An 18,093-nucleotide genomic window follows, 5' to 3' on the forward strand; every position below is an offset into this window, starting at 1 on the left:
AAGCCCATCTTTGCCCTACCATGCTGCCAAACCTCTCTGTTAAGCTCACTTGCCAACGAGTCCTGGTAGAAGGGCTGTTGCAAGGGTCAAATTAAATAATGTTTGAAAAACGCTTTCGAAATTTAGTCAGTGCTTTTATCTCCAAGTTGAAATTCCAAGAGGGTGCATCTGGCTCACTCAGGATGACTGCATAGGACAATACAAAACACAGCGTGGTGTATCCAAGGGCTGGGCGAACATGGCCTTCTGAGAAAGGCCAGCTTCTCAAGGGAGCACCAGTGGGAAAAGGGAAGTGGAGGTGTTCCAGGCAAGGAGGCAGGTCTAAGGGGGGACACCCTATTTCTCAGAAGTAGGCAAGCTGAGCCAGGAGGCCCCACTGGAAAACTGACCAGGAGAACTGTCCTGGAACCTGAGCTCCCTTGGAACAGAGAGGGTGGGCCCTTGCTTAGAGAGCCCAGCGGGGCAGGGAGGGAAGTTCCTGGGCTTGGGGAAGGGGGCCAGGGGGCTGGGTGTGGCTGCTGTGGCCTGGGCCTGTGTAGTGGCTGGGACACTTCATGGGGCCTAGGATACTCAGGTGAAATCTCAGCCCTTGGCCAACACCCTCTCATTGTCCAGAAGAGGAAACTGAGGCTCCAAAAGGAGTGCTCACTTAGCCAAGATCATATAGCCACCAAGCTGCCTCTCTAAGCCTTGGCTGCCTCTTCTGCCTCTCAGGTGGGGAGGGCCAGGCCTCCCCCATGCCAGGTGTCCCAACCCAGGTCTGGGTCTGGGGTGGGCAGCAGGGGCTCCAGCAAATGCAAGAGTGAGTGAGGTGGGAATGCCAGGCTCAAGGCCAGGGCTGGGACAGCACAGAAGCCACTGTTCTGTCTGGGTGGGGCAGGGAGCCTGGAGGCAGGGAGGGAGCCTATCCTCTCCACCTGGCAGACAGCATTTGTTACCTTATAAGGTGCTTTCTCCTCTCCCTCAAACAGCTTCTGACCAAGAACCGGGTGGAGTTGCAGGTGGAGGGGGTTGGGGCCAGCTCTTGGAGCCGCACCCTACTCCCCCACCCAACTGCACCAGAGAAGCTCTCTCTGGGACAGGGTGGTCAGAAGCAGCCCCTGGTCAGTTGGAGGCTACAGCCTACAGGTGGCTTTCGAAGACTCAAGCCTGGCCTGGGAACCAGGACTCCTGGATCTGTTACCCTCCCTGTTAAACTCACTGGCCTGTGTGTCCCGGAGGAAGCCCACATGCCCTTAACCTGCTCTGCTTTCACCTGACCCGTTTACAGCCAATGTGGCTCTCCTGCCCCTCTACACACATGCATGACATACACATATACACTCACACACACTCATACACAACATACACAGACATACACACACTCAGGCACACACACACAACGCACACAACATGCACACTCATACATGGCATAGACATACGTGCCATGCACATGTGTGCCCATACATGACACGTATGGTGTGCATGCACACACTCATACATCACCCACACATGCACGATCTCATACAACACACCTTCGTGCATGGCATACATGCACACTCACACCTGACAGATATGCACATAGGCGACATACATTCATACACATGTGTGCTCGTGCATGACATATACATACACACTCATGTGTGGCTCACACACAACATATACACAACATACGCACACAATCTCACACTTATACACAACATATACACACAATCACACATTCATACAACATACACACAACCACACATTCATACACTAATACACAACATGCACACAGCCAGCCCGTGTGGAAGGTCTGGCGGGCGTGTGGAAACCCACTTTCTGTGTGGAAGGGTCTAGTACCCAGGCCAGTGACTGGGAGGGGCAATAGGGCTGCTCGTTTGCCCCGACCTTATTGGGCTGCCTGACTGAGTGAGGGGTGGTGTCGAGTGGGCCCCGGTGATGAGCTGGACTGAAGCAGAGGGCAGAGGCCAGGCCACCGTCACTGATGTTCCTACACTGGCACAAGGCAGGCCATAGTGAGTGCCCAATAAGGAGGTTTAAAGCTGGCTGTTCACTCATTAGCTGCATGACTTTGGGCAACTTTTAGCCTCTCTGAGCCCCGGGGTTTCTCATTTGTAAAATGGGAAGGATAGTTTCCTCCTCTCAGAGTTGTTTTATGGGTCCCTTGGGTTGACTATTTGGATAGTAGCACACAGTGGCCTGAAAGTGTCCTTTATTGGGCAACTGGGGAAGGGCTAGTGTGCCCCTCAGGGTCTCTGACTGTGTCTGCAGGTGCTACACCCATGCAGCTCCTCCAGACCCCAGCAGGAGGGAGCTCTAGGGATACAGGGTACTTGGTCACCAAGGGACACTTGAGAAGGGTTCATAGCACCCCAAAAAGGGCACCAAGAACAGTACGTACCTACACCAGGCAGGCTCCTCTGCCCCTAGGTCCCCATGTCCTAACCCCAGTGCCTGGTTGGCTGTGCATGTGGTTGTGTGTGTGTCTGGGGTGCCGCCAGGCTGGCTGGGCCACACCCTGGTGACTCAGGGCTGCGGCATGTTCCCTACCCCGCCAGTGGGAGAACAAAGCCACCAGCTCAGGGCCTTGGCATCCAGCTTGAGTCACAGGCAGACACACCTAGCCAGGTGCCCCTATGCCTCCCAGGCCAGTCAGACCCCAAGGGGTCATGAAGGCACCCCCAGCCCCTCCCACAGTGGTGGAGTGGAGGCAGCCCCTCACCCTGACAGCCAGCTGCAGACCCGAGTGCAGATGGTGGAGAACAGGAGCTAGGCCAGGGAAGCCTGGAGGCCTCAGGCCAAGACCAGGACCACCAGGACCACCAGCACACCACTGGACCCGTCTCCAACTCAGCCCAGATCCTACAGAGTTACAGGCCTGGGGCCCACAAGGCCGGCTCCCTGGGGAGGCTAAGACTCAGAGGGAGGGATATGAAGGACAGGGGAGAGGTCTTCCATGAGGGCAATGGCCTTTGGTCAGTCTGGGTTGGGGACATGCTGTGGTGTCTCCAAGTCTGGCCCTGGGCCTCCAAGTCTGGCCCTGAAATGTGTGGGAATTGTGATGAAATGAGATGATCAGGCCTCCAGTTACCTCTCTGGTGAGAAGCAGGCCCAGCTTCCCCTCCTGAACCCAAGAGAGAGGTTGTCAGGAGAGGGGCTGGAGTTCACCCTGCTAAGCCCCCAACCAGAAGTGGCTCAAAGAAGGAGCCGAGGTTCTGAGACAAGTGTCCAGATTGAGAGAAGAGGTCCAGGCAGGAGGGCAGGTAGCAAGGTGGGGGGACTAGACTGAACTCACTGGCAGGGAGGAGCCCCAAACCCAGACTCAGTCCAGTGAGAAATGAGGGCTCTGCTTCAGCTGACACCTAGGCCTAGAGTAGGGCTCAGCTGCAGAATGCCACCACCCTGGGTCCCAGCCTGGGCTCAGAGGGTGGAGGAGATCCTACCACCACCGGGGGCCAGAGGACCAGTCTCCAACCAAGGCTGAGAGCAGCCACCAAGAGAGGAGAAGACAGACCCAACAAGGACACCACAGGGCAGACAATCAGGTCCCCAAAACCTTCAACAAATCAACCATACCTAACCATGACCCCACCTAACCTAACCCTAAACTGTGCCCATGTTAACTCAGACCAGACTTTTGCCCAAAATTGCAATGTCAGCCCTACTCCGGCTTGAAACCCAAAACATTCCTCCAACCCCAGCCTTCCCAGGCCCTACCCTAATCCTAATCCCTAGTTTATGTCCCAGTGGCACCCCACACCCTGCCTCTACCCTCACCACCAGACAAACCCTAAGTGCCCCAAGCTCCCCATAAACCCACTTCTACCCCAAGTGCCATACTGTGCCCACCAGGTATCCACCATCTGACAACCAGGGACCTCTACTGGATCAGGTTGTTCCTGGGAGCTCAGGCTGGCATGGACCCAGAACAGTGAGGCAGATCCCACATCTCCAGACTGGGATTGAAGGTAAAAGGGCAAGGGCTGGGGTCAGGACAGGCCCCCAGACAAGAACAGCAGGTACTCTGCCAGCACCACCAGCCCCTGCAGCCAAGGTTCCTGGCGACCCCGTGCTAGGACTCATATGGGCGTCCATTCAGATTCTGGGCCTGCCCTGGCCTACCTGTCCTCCCAGCAGGTGGGGGGCAGCTCAGAGCAGTCCAGGTTCCCACTGTGCCTACCCAGGTCAAGATCCCACTCCTCTACCCCAAACCCTAGGATACCTGCACCTCAGGGAGGGAGAGATTCAAACCCAGGCCCCTAGAACTTATGCCAACATCCCCAGGGGAGCCCAGAATACCCTCTCAGCACCCCCACCCCCTTCCCGGGTCTATAGGCCCACCAGGAGAAAAGGGAGCAGGGCTGGCTGGTGTTGCCCCCTTCCCTCCTTCCCCCAGGCCCAGGCTGTATTCCCAACAAGCCAGGACCTGCCACCCAGGTAAACAAGCTCAGCACCCTCCTCCACCTGTCCTCCTAGCTCCAAGGTGGCCACTGCAGCTAGATGGGACAATCCCTCCCCCATCTCTAGCCTGAGGCCTTCATGCTGCTGTTTCTGTCACAAGATTCCCCAAGACCCCTCTCAGGCAGGCCCAAGAGCCCAAACTCCTCAGGCCTGCATAGCCTTCTCTCACCCCCTCTGCCCTCCCACCCAAGGCCCTGCACCTGCAGTGACAGGACAGTCCTGAATGGGTCCTTTCTTTAGCCAGCTGCCACTTTCTTATGAGAAGGCCCAGACCATGGAATGGGACCGTCAGGAGCTGCAGCCCCATGCCCCCAACCATCATGGGCAAGGGAAACTCAGAGAGCTCACAGCACATCACAAACCACCTAATAGATCTGGGGCATAGACTCCCTTGCCCTACCTCAGGCCTTGGCCAGTCCAGGGCAAACCCCAGAAGCCTGGATAAGTGTATGGGGCATCTGGGGGCAGTGGAAGCTTAGGAGAGGCAGGGGATTCAGGAACAGGTAAGGCAGGGCCAGGCCCCTGGGCCAGGGCTTCCCCAGACCTGGGCCCAGAAAGTTCTTCCAGTCATCTATTCTAATTCCTTAAAACACAATCCAAGGGGAAAAGTAAGTTTTCCTCCTCTCCATCACTCCAGGCACCAGCCAGGTCCAGGCCCAGGCCCCTCTGGCCTGGGACCACTCCACTCCATCCCACCCCAGCCGGTCTCCCTGGCTCTGGCCCTGCCCCTCCACTCCAGCCCCATGCTGAGGAGAGGGACACAGCCCTTCGAGCTCCAGTGGCCCAGAGTATTTCTGAAGCTCAGCTCTATCCAGGCACCACTGTCCCCCCACCCCAGACACTTCTTGCAGTTGCCTGTTGCCTATGGATTCACTGCAGGCCTCATCACTAGCAATCAAGGACCCACCCCCACAACGTGCCAACCCACCCGGGCAACCTGATCCCTGCTGCTCTCCACCCATCCTCTGCCCTGGCTACACTGACCCCTGATGCTCTCCAGAGAGGCTCTGCAGTTTTGGCTTTGTGCCTTTGCTGGAGCACCCAGTTTTGGCTTTGTGCCCACAGCCTGGAGCACCCTCCCCTCCACTTCCAGGCAGGAAGGAATTCCCACCTGTTATTCAAGCACCAGCCCAGCTGTGGCCCCCACCTCCTCAAGAGGCCTTTGCTGGTTCCCTCCCTCCATCAGGGGGGAATTGCCCTTCTCTGAAGCCCAGACCATTGTGCTCTGTCTCTGATGGCCTTTCCACCTCCTTTGTCCTGCAGCTTTGTGGCGGGTCTTTGCCATCTCCCCACCCACACACCCCCACAACCTCGACCTCCAGGTTCCGAGCTCACCTACTACCTGGGCACAACTCTCGCTGCCTGTGCATTAGGCAGGAGATGGGCTAAGATTTCACGGTGGTCTTGTCTGACACCTCCATTCCTCCCCAACTGGCTTCAGGCCTCTGGGTGGCAGCCAGGGGCTGGGTGCTTCCCACATATAGCTCTAGTTCTCACAATGGTCTTGTGGCATTGGTGTTGTCCCCATTTTACTGACAAGGACACTGAGGCTACAACAGGGTAGGTGATTGCCCAAGTGGGGAAGTGGGAATTAGACCTCAAAGCCCACCCTCCAAGAACTGAGAACCTACCCTAGGTAGGGTTGGAGGTGGGGTTCCCCGAGGAAGGGCCAAGGCAGGGCTGTCACCTAAGTCAATCGGGACCCCAGGGCACCTCCACCACAACCCATAAGGCAGGAACCAATGCCCACCCAATCCCACACCCCAGCTACACACACACCCTCCAAGCCATATGCACAAACCCAACACCTACAGTCTAACACACCACACACCCTCATCTCTGCTTCCAGTTGGCCTCTCAGTCCACACCCAGACCAGCCAGACAGGCTGGGATGGCGCAGGCCCAGAGAGGCTCCAGAGGATCCCCACCCCCACTTGGAGCAGGGTACAGGATTCTATGGGGAAGGAGCGCCCTCAGCTGACCAATGTGGAACAGGCAGGGCACCAGGACCCAATCCAGGCCCCAGGCCAAAAGAGGGGTTCTGCATGCCCCAGGACCCCTGCCCACTTCCCTATTTCTTGATCTTCTTGAGCACCCATGGCCAAGTTAGAGAGGTGAACCAGGAACAGAGGAGGGGAAAAGGCAGGCCTGGGACCACATGAGCACAAATGTGGAGGCAGGAGCAGGAGAGAAGAGGCAGATGGTTTCGGCCTTGGACTTGGTGATGGGTTTGGCCAGGGCTGGAAAAGGAATCTGGACTTCCAGATTTCTGGTACCAGGCAGATGGTCAGAACAAGGCTGAGACAGGTGAGACAGGGACCACAGGTGAGACAGGTCTAAGAAGGCGCTGAAGGACTCATCTTTGACACATTGGCCTTGAGGGATGTGGGCAACATCTGGTGGAGACCGGCAGGAGGTGGACACTCACCTCTAAATGCCTGGAGAGTCTGTGGACATGGCAGGGAAGCAAGGACATCATTACAGGTCTATTCCCCTCTCTGGCTTCTGACCCCATCCTTAGACAAGTCTCTTCTCAAAATGGGCTAAATGTGGATGATGGGCTTCTAAGGTATCTTCCTGCCCTGTAACTTGTCCCAGCTGGCTGAGGAGCTCCTGCTCTGTGCTGTCCCCTGATGGGACACCTATCCAGTCGTGTAATAAATACTTTCAAGCACCTACTACATTCTAAACACTGTGGATAACACTGTAGGCAAGCCCCAGACTCCTCCCCTCAAGGGGCTTACATTCCAGTTGGGGAAGAGGGACAGTAAACAAATGCCTATAACCTTGTCAGGACCACTTCATGTGCGTGAAAGCCACGCAGTGGCTGCCCAGGGCCCCGCACTTAGAAGGTCCCCACATCTGGTTCATTGTTCTCTTGTCCCTATCTTAGAATTTTTAATGTTTTAGCACAGTGCCTACCTGTTCATTTTGCACTGAGCCTGAAAATTATATAGTCAGTCCTAAACATAGTAGTAGGTAGCTGCTGTGGAGAAAAATAAAACAGGGAAGGGGGCTGGGAGTGACCAGGAGGAGGGATTAGAAATGTAAATAGGGAGGCCAGGGAGGCCATCAGAAGGTGATGTTTAGTGAAGACCCTGCCACAGAGTGTCAGGCCCGTGGGGCCAAGGAGAGGGCGAGAGCAGAGGTCCTGAGGTGAGGGCAGAGCCAGTGTGTGCAAGGAAAGGCAGGAAGCCGGTGTCGCCGGAGGGGAGCAACGGAAAGAAGGCTGGTAGGAGGTCAGCTGGGAGGCCCGGGGGCCTGGGCCACGTGCAGCCCCACAGGCCATGTCAGGACTTGGCTGACTTTACTGTGAAAGAGACAGGAAGGTACTGAAGACTGACGTAAGGATTTCCCAGGGCCTTCCTTCTGCCTCACGGAAAAGCCGGCAGGGGTGAGGGCAGAAGCAGCGGACAGGCTCTAAGCTTCCTTGGAATCCCTGTTACATCTCTGTCTTCCCGAGAGACCCGGTGGGCTGGGGCTGGGAGGGGGATGCCCAAGGGTCTGGTCTGGGCAACCAGGTAGGCAGAGGAGCCATTCCACAAACCAAGACAGGGGCCACTAGAAGGGTAGTGTGGGCAGGGTGGAGGGAGACCAGGGCTCCACAGGCTGCAACTTTTCGCCTTAGAATTTGAGCACAGGCCTGGCTTCTGCTCCTTCGTCCTGAGGACAGCCTGTACCCTCTGCCCGGGTGCTGGGAGACTTGTACAGCAATGGGACCTCCCCTCGTGGCTGCCAGTTTTGTTTTCTTCCCAATTAAGGGGCCCTAGTCTTCCATTTTATCATTGAGGACAGCCTGCTTCTTTCTAGAAAGAATGTGGAAGGCAGCATGTATCAAAGGTTAATGGTAAGACCAGCACAAAACTCAAATGGTAGGCCCACAGCCTGGCTGGCGTGGCTTAGTGGCTGAGTGTCAACCTGTGAACCAGGAGGTCACGGTTGGGTTCCTGGTCAGGGCACATGCCCGGGGTTTTGGGCTCAATCCCCAGTGGGGGGCATGCAGGAGACAGCCCATCAATGACTCTCTCTCATCATTAATGTTTCTATCTCTCTCTCCTTCTCCCTTCCTCCCTCTGAAATCAATAAAAGCATATTTTAAAAATAAAAAATAAAAAAATAAAATGCGAGGCCCGCAGGGAGCAGAGATTGTCCAGGCTGACCAAGTGGCAGCAGATGTCGTGATTAAGCCTTAAGGCAGCTGGGGCGGAAGAGGAAATCTGATCTGTTACTATCTGCAGGAAGCAGATTATTTTCTCTGTGGGGACAAAGTTTCCCCTGATAATAAATTCTAATGAAAATTGCTCACATGGGCCTTTATATAAGGAATGGAAGAAAAGTGTATTTCATGTGACTGTTGACCAACAATGCCAAGGGCACCATGCCAAGCAACACTCAGGGAAGGAGGGTCCTCCAGGAGAGAGGCCAACATGGTCCAAGGACAGACTCTCCAGGGGCAGGACAGTCTGGTCAGGACCAGAACTCGGACACTCACGCCTGGCTGAACAGCCTGGCCCCCAAAACCATGCCCTCCACATGCTCCACCAGCTTTGGGTTGTGAGGAGCTGGCTGCTCCCTGAGGGCAGGGTCCAGTCCTTCTGTGTCTGTGAGTGGTTCCTAGCTCAGAGCCCTCAACTACAAGCTGGTTGGAAAGGTGGGCAGATGGGTGGTCCCTGAGTCCCCTTGCCTAGTGTGGCAGACACTTCCTTCATCCCCTGTCTCTGCCGTCCCTGCCTGTAGAAGTAACAGAGCCCAAACTTGCAGTTGGGCACAGGATATGATTGGAGGTCAAGAGTTCAGCTGCCACGTTGGGACCACCCTCTCCCTGCCTGTCCCCTCCAGCTGGCTGGAACCCAGAAGTGGCAGTGTCACTCCATTTAGATCACGCTGGCCCATCACCCTGTGGAGCAACAAGACAGAGAAGCCAGAGACTCAATTCCTCAGGGCTGCCACTCCAGCCTGGAATGCTCCTGCCAGGATGGACGGGAGAGAAAACTGAGGTTCCATCTTCTTTAAGCCACTGTTACTTTGCATCTCCAATGCAGTAGGTGAATCGATAGCCCAACTAATATCCCAATGAACCCGGGAAGTGCACTAAAGGGCCATTGCCCATCATCCTGGGCACTGAGTTCAACCACATGTCTTCCCCGGAGCTATTCCATTATCAATGCCTCCAAGTAGAAGGGTGGCTGTTTCCACTGGGCGGTCACTGTGCCTGAGGCTTTTCACAGGGACCTCACCCTCACAGCAGCCCTGCAAGGGACTTCACACTACCTTGTTTTACAGGTGGGGAAAATGAGGCTCAGATACATGACCAAAGCTCTGAAACGCTCAGAGGCAGGATTAGTGGAGCCAGTCTCAAAATTCAGGTCTGCCTGCTCAGTCTTTGCTCCCCTGACAGAAATGAGAATTGTTGTTCACTTACTCAACGAAATTCAGACCAAATTATTCTCATAGCAGGAGAGGCCTATGCTTGGGGAAAATGTGGTGGAAAACCTGCCCCAGGTTGAGCTCAGACTCCCTAAGGTCTGGGTGATGGGTTGTGACCGTCAGTCGGCAGGCCTCACAAAGTGCGCCTGGGCTTTGTGACTCTAATGAGGCCTTGTTCCCCAGGACAGCCCAGGGAGTGCGGGGGTGGGCAGGGCCCACAAAGGGCCTTTGCATGTGCAGTGGCCCCAGGCTGCAGTTACTACTGCAGTGTTTCAAACTATCCTCAGCTTAGTGGCATACATAGTATCTGTTTTATTATGTTCCCAGAGTCTATGGGTCAGGGGTTTAGGACAGGATGTGTGTCAGGAATGGAGCCTAGAGCCTCAGTTGGGAAGGCTCCAATGGCCAGGGATGACTAGGACATCTGGGGCTAGAATCGTCACTCACAAATCTGGACTAGGTGATTCAGAAAAGCCGGCCTCAGCTGGGAACCTACAAGGACCTCTTCTTGTGTCTTCTCATAGCATGACATCTAGGTCCCAGAGGAGGAAGTGCCCAGAGAGGGGCATTAGAAGAGAAGAATTCCCAGAGACCAAAGCCAATGCAGGGTTTTTGTGACCTAAACATAGAAGGCACATGGCTTTGTGTCCACTGCATTCTATTGGTAGAGCAGTCACAGCCCACCCACTTTCGAGAGGAGGGGACATAAACCCCATTTCAATGGAAGGAATGTCAAAGACTTTGGGACCATACTTAAAATTGCCACATCCCATAACACCATAAGTGACACCCTCAGTCTGCTCACCTATATGATTTCAGGGTGTTCCAATGTCAAAAAATAATCCCCTTTCCACAGCTAATGCCTGAAATTCTCAAGGAGAGCTTTCGTATTTGATCTAGAACGGACTTTTATTTTAAAACAGGTCCCCCAACCTCAACTGCCCTTGGGATGTGCTGTAGGCCTCAGTGGGCTATCCAGATCTTTCCAGAGAGCAGCTGTGGCTAAGAGAGGAGGAGGGAGTACCTGGGCCATTGTGTTTTACCAAAGGTCCATCCTGACTGGGTGCCTGGGAAGGGGGAGGGAAAGAGAGAAGGGGGTCTAAGGTCCGGGGGTAAAGGGCCAGTGTTGCCCTTAAGTCAGAGGCTGGTCTCCCCGCAAGCTTTTGCTTCACCCCATCTGCACTCTCCCTGCCCACATCCCACTGGCTTCTGAAAAACAGGACCCCCATCCAGCCTTGTACCTCTGGGATTCCTCCCCACCTCCCAGCCATCAGGGCCACCTCTTTTTTAGAGCCAAGGGCCCCAAAGATCTGTTTTAGGAGCAGATACAACATTCTGTTTTCATCTATTTAAACCAGCCATCTCTGTGTGCCCACTGCACCAACAGGGCAGGAAACAAGCCAATCTAGGTTTTAAAAAAAGATATTCAACACAAGGAATTAGGTGCTTATAAAATCATGATTGGAGGTGGCAGGTGGCCACTTGAGAGGCAGGAAGCAGGAAGCTTCCAATGGAACTGTTGAGGTCAAGGACACACCAACATACCACCACATGGCCATCCATGGATCAAGAACCTCTGTTGCTGATGCTGCCATCAACACAACTACTATCCGTCACCCAGGATGATCATGACCAGACCCCAGGACACAGACGCCAAACACCACAATCACCTTCCATAATCTTGCTGGTCAGCAGAAATAGCAGCAGGAAGACAACCCCTGCCACACCTTCATCTTCCAAATCCTGCACAACAGCCTCTCTTTGAGGGCACCTAATGCACTATAGCTGCAAGGGAGTCTGAGTAGTGTAGTATCTGGCATTCTGGCCTCCAAAAAACAGAAAGCACATCAAAGGAGAAGGGAATGAATGACAAGGCAGGAGTTCACTGTCCCCTTCTCTCAGGGGTGGAGGCAGCAGAACTTCCTATTCTTTAAGTAAATCAGAAATTGGGCCTCTTATCCCAGCATGTCCCCTGGTTTATTTTCCCTACCATTGTTTTGCCACCTCTAGAGCCATTGATCACCCCATGGACCTCATGGCCTCAGTAGGCTGACATCCTCTGGAAAGTGGAAGATAGGGCAACACTGGTTCCCTTTGCCACCACGTCCCTTAAATTTCCCCCAAAGACAATTTTACTCCACATGCAAATTTATTCACTGAACTATTTGCATAAAAGGGAATTACCTCTTCTGAAAGAAAACAGTTAAAGCCCCAAATTATTTGGACTTTCCCTTGCATTTCACTAAGGAATGTACCTAAAGATTTGGGTCTTTCCAGGGAAGGGACTCTCCCAGACGAGCTCCCCCACTCCTAACTGCTCTCCTGCCTTCAGACATCTGCCCCTTTCTCAGGAAAGTATCTTGCTCCCAGCATCATTCCCCCTTCACCTTCCTTCATAGCAGCCTCAGGTGTGAGCCTTGCAGCCCTAAATACCATCCCAGGTTTCAGTGGGGTGGGTTAGGAGGCAATGCCTTGCTGGGAGTAGGTGGGGTGCAGTTCCACAGTGACAATTATGAGAATCCCCCCATTCAATTCCTTTTCAGGATTCCCCCAAGAGAGAGCTAGATACCCACCAGTTTCTTCTTGGGTGACTCCAGCCTAGATCAATGCCTAGAGCATCTCCCAGGACAAGAAGTTCAGACAAATGAATTTGGGGAAGAGCATTTCCACATTTGCAAGGTGCTTCTCCTACTCCACAAGTCATTGGGTCCCCATTATTTCATTACTTCCTGGTCCCCCAGGACCTTGTACAATCAGGAGAGAAGGACTCTGGACTGGAATACCTTCTTTGACTCAGAGTGTCCCTGTGAAGATATAAGGGGTCTTTCAACTCCCTTAGCACACTTTCAGGGTGCCTTGGGAGCTTGTTCAAGGGAGTTTAACATGAGACAGATGGCTCTCCTTCGCTCCCACCCGTTGCACAAGTAAGAGTGTGCAGGTGGGGGGACAGCATGTAAGAGAGGGGCTCTGATCAGCTCCCCTGGCACAACCTCCCCAGACTTCTGCATTAAGTAGCTGTGGACAGATGCTGTCCTTCCCTGAGGCTGGGGAAGGAAAGAATGGGGTGCCCCTCCCATTTTTACCCACACCTGACTGGGAGGGTGCTGCTGCCCTCTGGCTAACCACTGAGGGGAAAGCTGGCATGCGCAGGTGGCTCTCAGATGCCTCCCTGGCAATCATTCCCCCTGTTCTTAGTAACACTCCTAATTTTATTTTATGTCTACATATCTCCCCAAGCAACCCATATGCTTTCTAGGGAACTGGCTCCTCCATGGGTTTTAGGGTAGGCATACAAGACCATGCCCAGGCCTATGCCCGGCCAGTTTCACAGTCAGGGTGGGAATATGACCATCTGAGCCAAGGAAAGTTTTGCTGTGGGCTTCTTGGGAAGTCCCTTCCTCATGCTCCTAGAAGAGTTTCCCAAAACTGCCATCCTCCCAGAACTTGGACTAGGAAGCCACAGCCCTGGACAGAGCTGCTGTACCCCTTTGGGCCACATGGGGGTGCCAGTCTCAGGCAGATGCTGTACCACGCTTCGGCTGATAGAGACCAGACTCCCCAGGCCTTTACCTGCTGAGCCCAAGTCAAACCAGCCCTGATATATATCCTTCCTCTGCACTGGCCAGTTGCTTGAGTTGATAAACCCCAGTTACCGCCTAACCCAGTTTGAGTGAGAAGTGTCCTTGCAAATGAAAGCCTCCTGCTAACTCCTGGTGCTTCTCAAGATTGTGTTCTCCAGTCTCTCCCCACCCATCCCCACCTCTGGAGCAACCTACTGGGCTAGGCCTGGGCAATGCAGATGGATCTCACAGAGAGAGACAGACAAATTATCAATAGAGTGTTAAGCACTACAGTAAGACAGTGCCAATGGTACTGTGTGTGTGATGCAGGCAGGTGTGTGGGCCTGCGGTGGGGAGCTACAAAACCCCAAACAAGAGCAGTGTTTGCACTGAGCCTGGGGTTGTGCAGGTAAACAACAGGCTCCAGGCTGCAGGAGCAGGGGTGCCCAGGCATGAAGGCAGGAGAGAATCAACACAAACAGGGAGCTGGGATGGCTGGAATGGGGTGTATATGTGGGGACAAATAAGAGGTGCAGCTGAACAGATGTGTCCAGGTGGGGTGGAGGTGTAAAATAAGTTAAGGAGTCTGGACTTTATCCAGAAGGAAATGAACAACCAGGGAGGTTTTAAATATTAACATAATCACAGAGCAACGCTGGATAGTAGAATTTTCTGCAGTAAAGGAAATGTTCTAAATCTGCACTGTCCAGTATGGAAGCCATGAGCCAATGTGGCCATTGAGCACTTGAAATGTGGCTACTAAGACTAAAGAACTGAATTTTTCAATTTTATTTAATTTTAATTAATTTAAATAGCCACAGTGGTTAGTGACTACAATATTGGACAGCACCGCTCTAGAGGAAGGACTGGAAGGGAGAAGATTTGGAGGCAGGACTCCAGTTAGGAGGCTGTGGAAATTGTCCAGGAAAGAGAGGATAAGGGCCTGAAGACAGTGGCAAGGAAATGGAGAGCAGGGCATGGATTCTGGAGACTTAATAACTAGAACCAGGACATAGTCATTTGATGACCTGAATGTGGGGAGGAAAGGAAGGAGAGCCTAGCAGGACCCCCAGAGTGCCCTGGGTGACCGGATGCTTGCTGTGTCATCACTGAGAACAGGAGCCCAGGATGAACAGGCATGGAAGAGATAGATGTCAAGTTCAGTTTTGCACAGGTGGAAGCTGAGATGCTTTGGGACATCCAGGTGGAGGCATCTGGTAGTCAGTTCTGTATGTGGCTCTGGTGCTCAGGAGAGAAAGCTGGAGACAGAGATTTTTGATCACCAGTAGTCACAAACTGGCAGCCCATGGGTTACTTCTTCCAAAAGGGTTATTTACTCTGTCTGTGTGTGTGTGTTAATCTTTGCAGATATTTTTTCCATTGATTTTTTTTTTAATATATCTTTATTGATTTCAGAGAGAGGAAGGGAGAGGGAGACAGAGAGACGCATCGATTGGTTGCCTCCCACACGAGCCCCGACTGCAACCCAGGTACATGCATTTGACCGGAATTGAACCCTCGATCCTTCGGGCTGACGGTCTAACCATTGAACATGCCGGCGAGGGCAGGGTTACTTACTTTTTAATAAGAAAATAGTTCCGTAAAGAATCTGTTCATTTCCATTATTTTAGCCCAACAACAGAGCCCACATGACAGTCTCCAACCATAATCACAGTGGCCAGAGTTACGACTCAGAAATTAAAGTTCAGAATGTATAACATGATAAAACACACCAAGGTAAACTCAGATTAGTCTAGTAAAACATTGCCAGCCTCTTGGCTGTGCAGCCAATTTCCCTGCAGAGCCGGTGTGTCAGGTCTTTAGGCTCCCTTGGCTTGGCCCCCAGTCCCTGCCCCCCAGCCAAGAGCCCAGGCCACTGAGCCCAGTTCATTTTAGGCAATAAGGGTGCTGGGGGCTGCTCTAGGGATCGGTCAAACCAGAGCAAACAAAATAGCTCTTGGAGGAACAGGCTTTCTCTGCGACAGCCATGCTAAAGGGAACTCAGCCAAGAGCTACTGCACCACAAGAACCACAGACAGACTACCAGTGGGCTTTGGGTAAAATAATTGTGGCAAAATTGAAATTCTGGGATCACATTTGCATCCTGTATAAAATTCATGAACATATTTGGCCATTGCTCCCTGTAGAGGTTTGTTTCACATAAGGAATAGTCCTGAAATGTGTTTTTTAAAACACTCTTTAGGGGGATAAATGAATTTAAATTTAGTAATGTGGCATTATAATCCTTGGAAATAAAATTAATGTTATACTGCAGTCCTGACAAAGTAAGGAAAATGCACTGTCTGAAGTGGCATGATCTCATTTTTCCCAAAATTTTTTTCAAAATTTTTCTTCTCTTCCAAAGGGAAGATTTTAAACGACATTTCCTGAAGTATATTTATTAGAATGTTGGTCCCATGAGATATTCCTTAAAAAAAAAAAAGCCGAAGAGAGGAGGAGGAAGGGAAAAGAATTATTTGGTCAAATCTGCTTGGAAGCCCTCTATGCCTCTCCTAGATTCATCATAATATTGGCATAGCAATGCCTCTTAAAAGAACTGGAATAAAGAAGCCTGTGTAACTTTGCTTAACACAATAATCCCCAAATTTATTAGGCCGCAGAGTCTTTTTCCGTAAAGTTCCTTGAGGCTGAAGGAATCTGAGAACCTCTTGAAGAAACACTGCCTCCGCCCCTGGGGAGGGAGGTGGGACGTCTCTGCTTCCTGCCAAGTGGTTTTGAAATATGCACCATTTCTCCCAAACGACGAAGGAGAAAATATTATTTCTACTCTTAATTCATTTCGCCTACAGTTCCTAGAACATTTGGTATCTGATAAAGACATTTTAAATAAAAATATACATTCAAAATTGGGCACCAACAGGCAGCGAGCGCACTGTCGTGGTCGCCGGCCACCTGTGCGTTGGAAGCGCTGGTTCTGAACCACTGTTTCTGTAACCTCTGGATCACCTTCCCAGGTGTAGAGCGAGCTGCTCGAATCCCCAGCCAATCACACGGGTCTGTCCCTCTCCACCCAGCTCCCACACTGGGGAAAAATGTACTGACCTTTTTTTGCAAACCCATGAAGAGTGGTGTCTAAAGAACTGACAGCACTAAAAGCATTTTGGAGTTATTTGATTTCCTCACAAAACTTCATTGTTGCTAAATCCAAAAACTGAGCATGACAATATCTGGAAATCTACCAACTTTCCACTTAAATGTTGCTGCCATTTCTCTAAAGCTTCTGTTTACACCAGAAGCAGAGCCTATGATCTACTCCAACATGCCTCGGTTAGGTTTTAGCACATTTCTGGGAATTAACACAGTTGTCACTTGTGAAAACAAAGGGGTTACGATGCATTTATAGTTCTTCCCTCTTCCCCACCCTGTGATCAGAAAAGTTTAAAGGACGGTGTTATGCATTCAAAAATATATTTCCTGACGGTCCTCTATGTGCGGTGAACAAAACAACCAAGATCCCTATCTTAATGGAGCTGGCATTTGAGCAGATGGCCCGGGCAGAGAAGCTGCCAGCTAATATGGTGGCTCTTATCATGAAAACCAGTCTAAAAAGGAGGCAAATCTACCTGAAGCTGAGTTGTTATTTTGCAAGGAAGGGGTTCAGTCACAAAAAGAGAAGGGTTCACATGGGCTGTCCACCGTGAGTGAAGAGCAGCTGTCATGGGGTGAAGGCATCTAGGCTGAGAGGTGAGGGTGGCGGCCAGGGAGACGGAGCAAAGCTCCAAGAGGTGGTATGGACCAAATTTGGTGATGGACTGGCTGTGGAGGGGAAGGAGAAAGGGGAATCAAGGACAGCTGCAAGGGAGGAGGAGGCACCACGCACTGAGCCAGAAGATGGCAAGAGCAAAGATCACGCGCTTGGAACAAGGCGCCCTCGCCATGAGCTTCCGTGCTCTGGCCCAGCCACCCTCCCTCTCGCCCATTAAGCTCCTGCCACACCAGCCTCCCTCCCATCCCTCAGAGGCGCCAATCTTATGCCCAAGGCAGGACCTTTTCACCCCCTGTCCCTCTGGCAGGAATCCTACGTCCCAGCCCTTTGCCTGGCTGGATCCTCCTCATGGGTCAGGTATGGACTCAAATGCCACCTCCTGGGAGAGGTTATCCCTGACCACCTCCACCTGAAGCCTCCCCACAGGTCTCCATCCCATTGCCCTGTGTTATTTTCTTCACAGCACAATCACTGTGCGCAATTACCTCCTGTAGCTGTTCACACATCCATCAAATGCCCCTTCCCTGCCTCTCTTACCCTGTACTCTGCAGCGCCTAGAACAGTGGCTGCCCAGAGTAGCTGCCTAGTGAATCACTGTAGAAGGGACAGAGGCGTCAATGGGCGCTCAGGAGCCAGGTTAGGCTGAGCTGCTGATTTCAGAGCAGCCGCATGCAGGTGGCCATTTCAGTTCCTGGGGAGCAGGGAGCACCCTGGGCAAGAATGTGGTGTGAGTGTCCAGGAGGGCAGCTAAGTGCTGCAAAGCGGCTTCAGAGCAACCACCGGGCCGGTGACCTTGACCCGCCCGTGTAGACAGAAGCCAGGCTGGAGAGGAGTGAGCAGGAGGCAAGCACGTGGGGTGGCGAGCATGGGGAACTCTTAGGACAAGTTTGGCTGCAAAGACAAGACACAGGGTAGTAAGCGGAGAAGCACTGGGTG

This window comes from Miniopterus natalensis, chromosome 2 (genome assembly GCF_054644295.1).
Source record: "Miniopterus natalensis isolate mMinNat1 chromosome 2, mMinNat1.hap1, whole genome shotgun sequence".
Lineage (NCBI taxonomy): Eukaryota > Metazoa > Chordata > Mammalia > Chiroptera > Miniopteridae > Miniopterus > Miniopterus natalensis.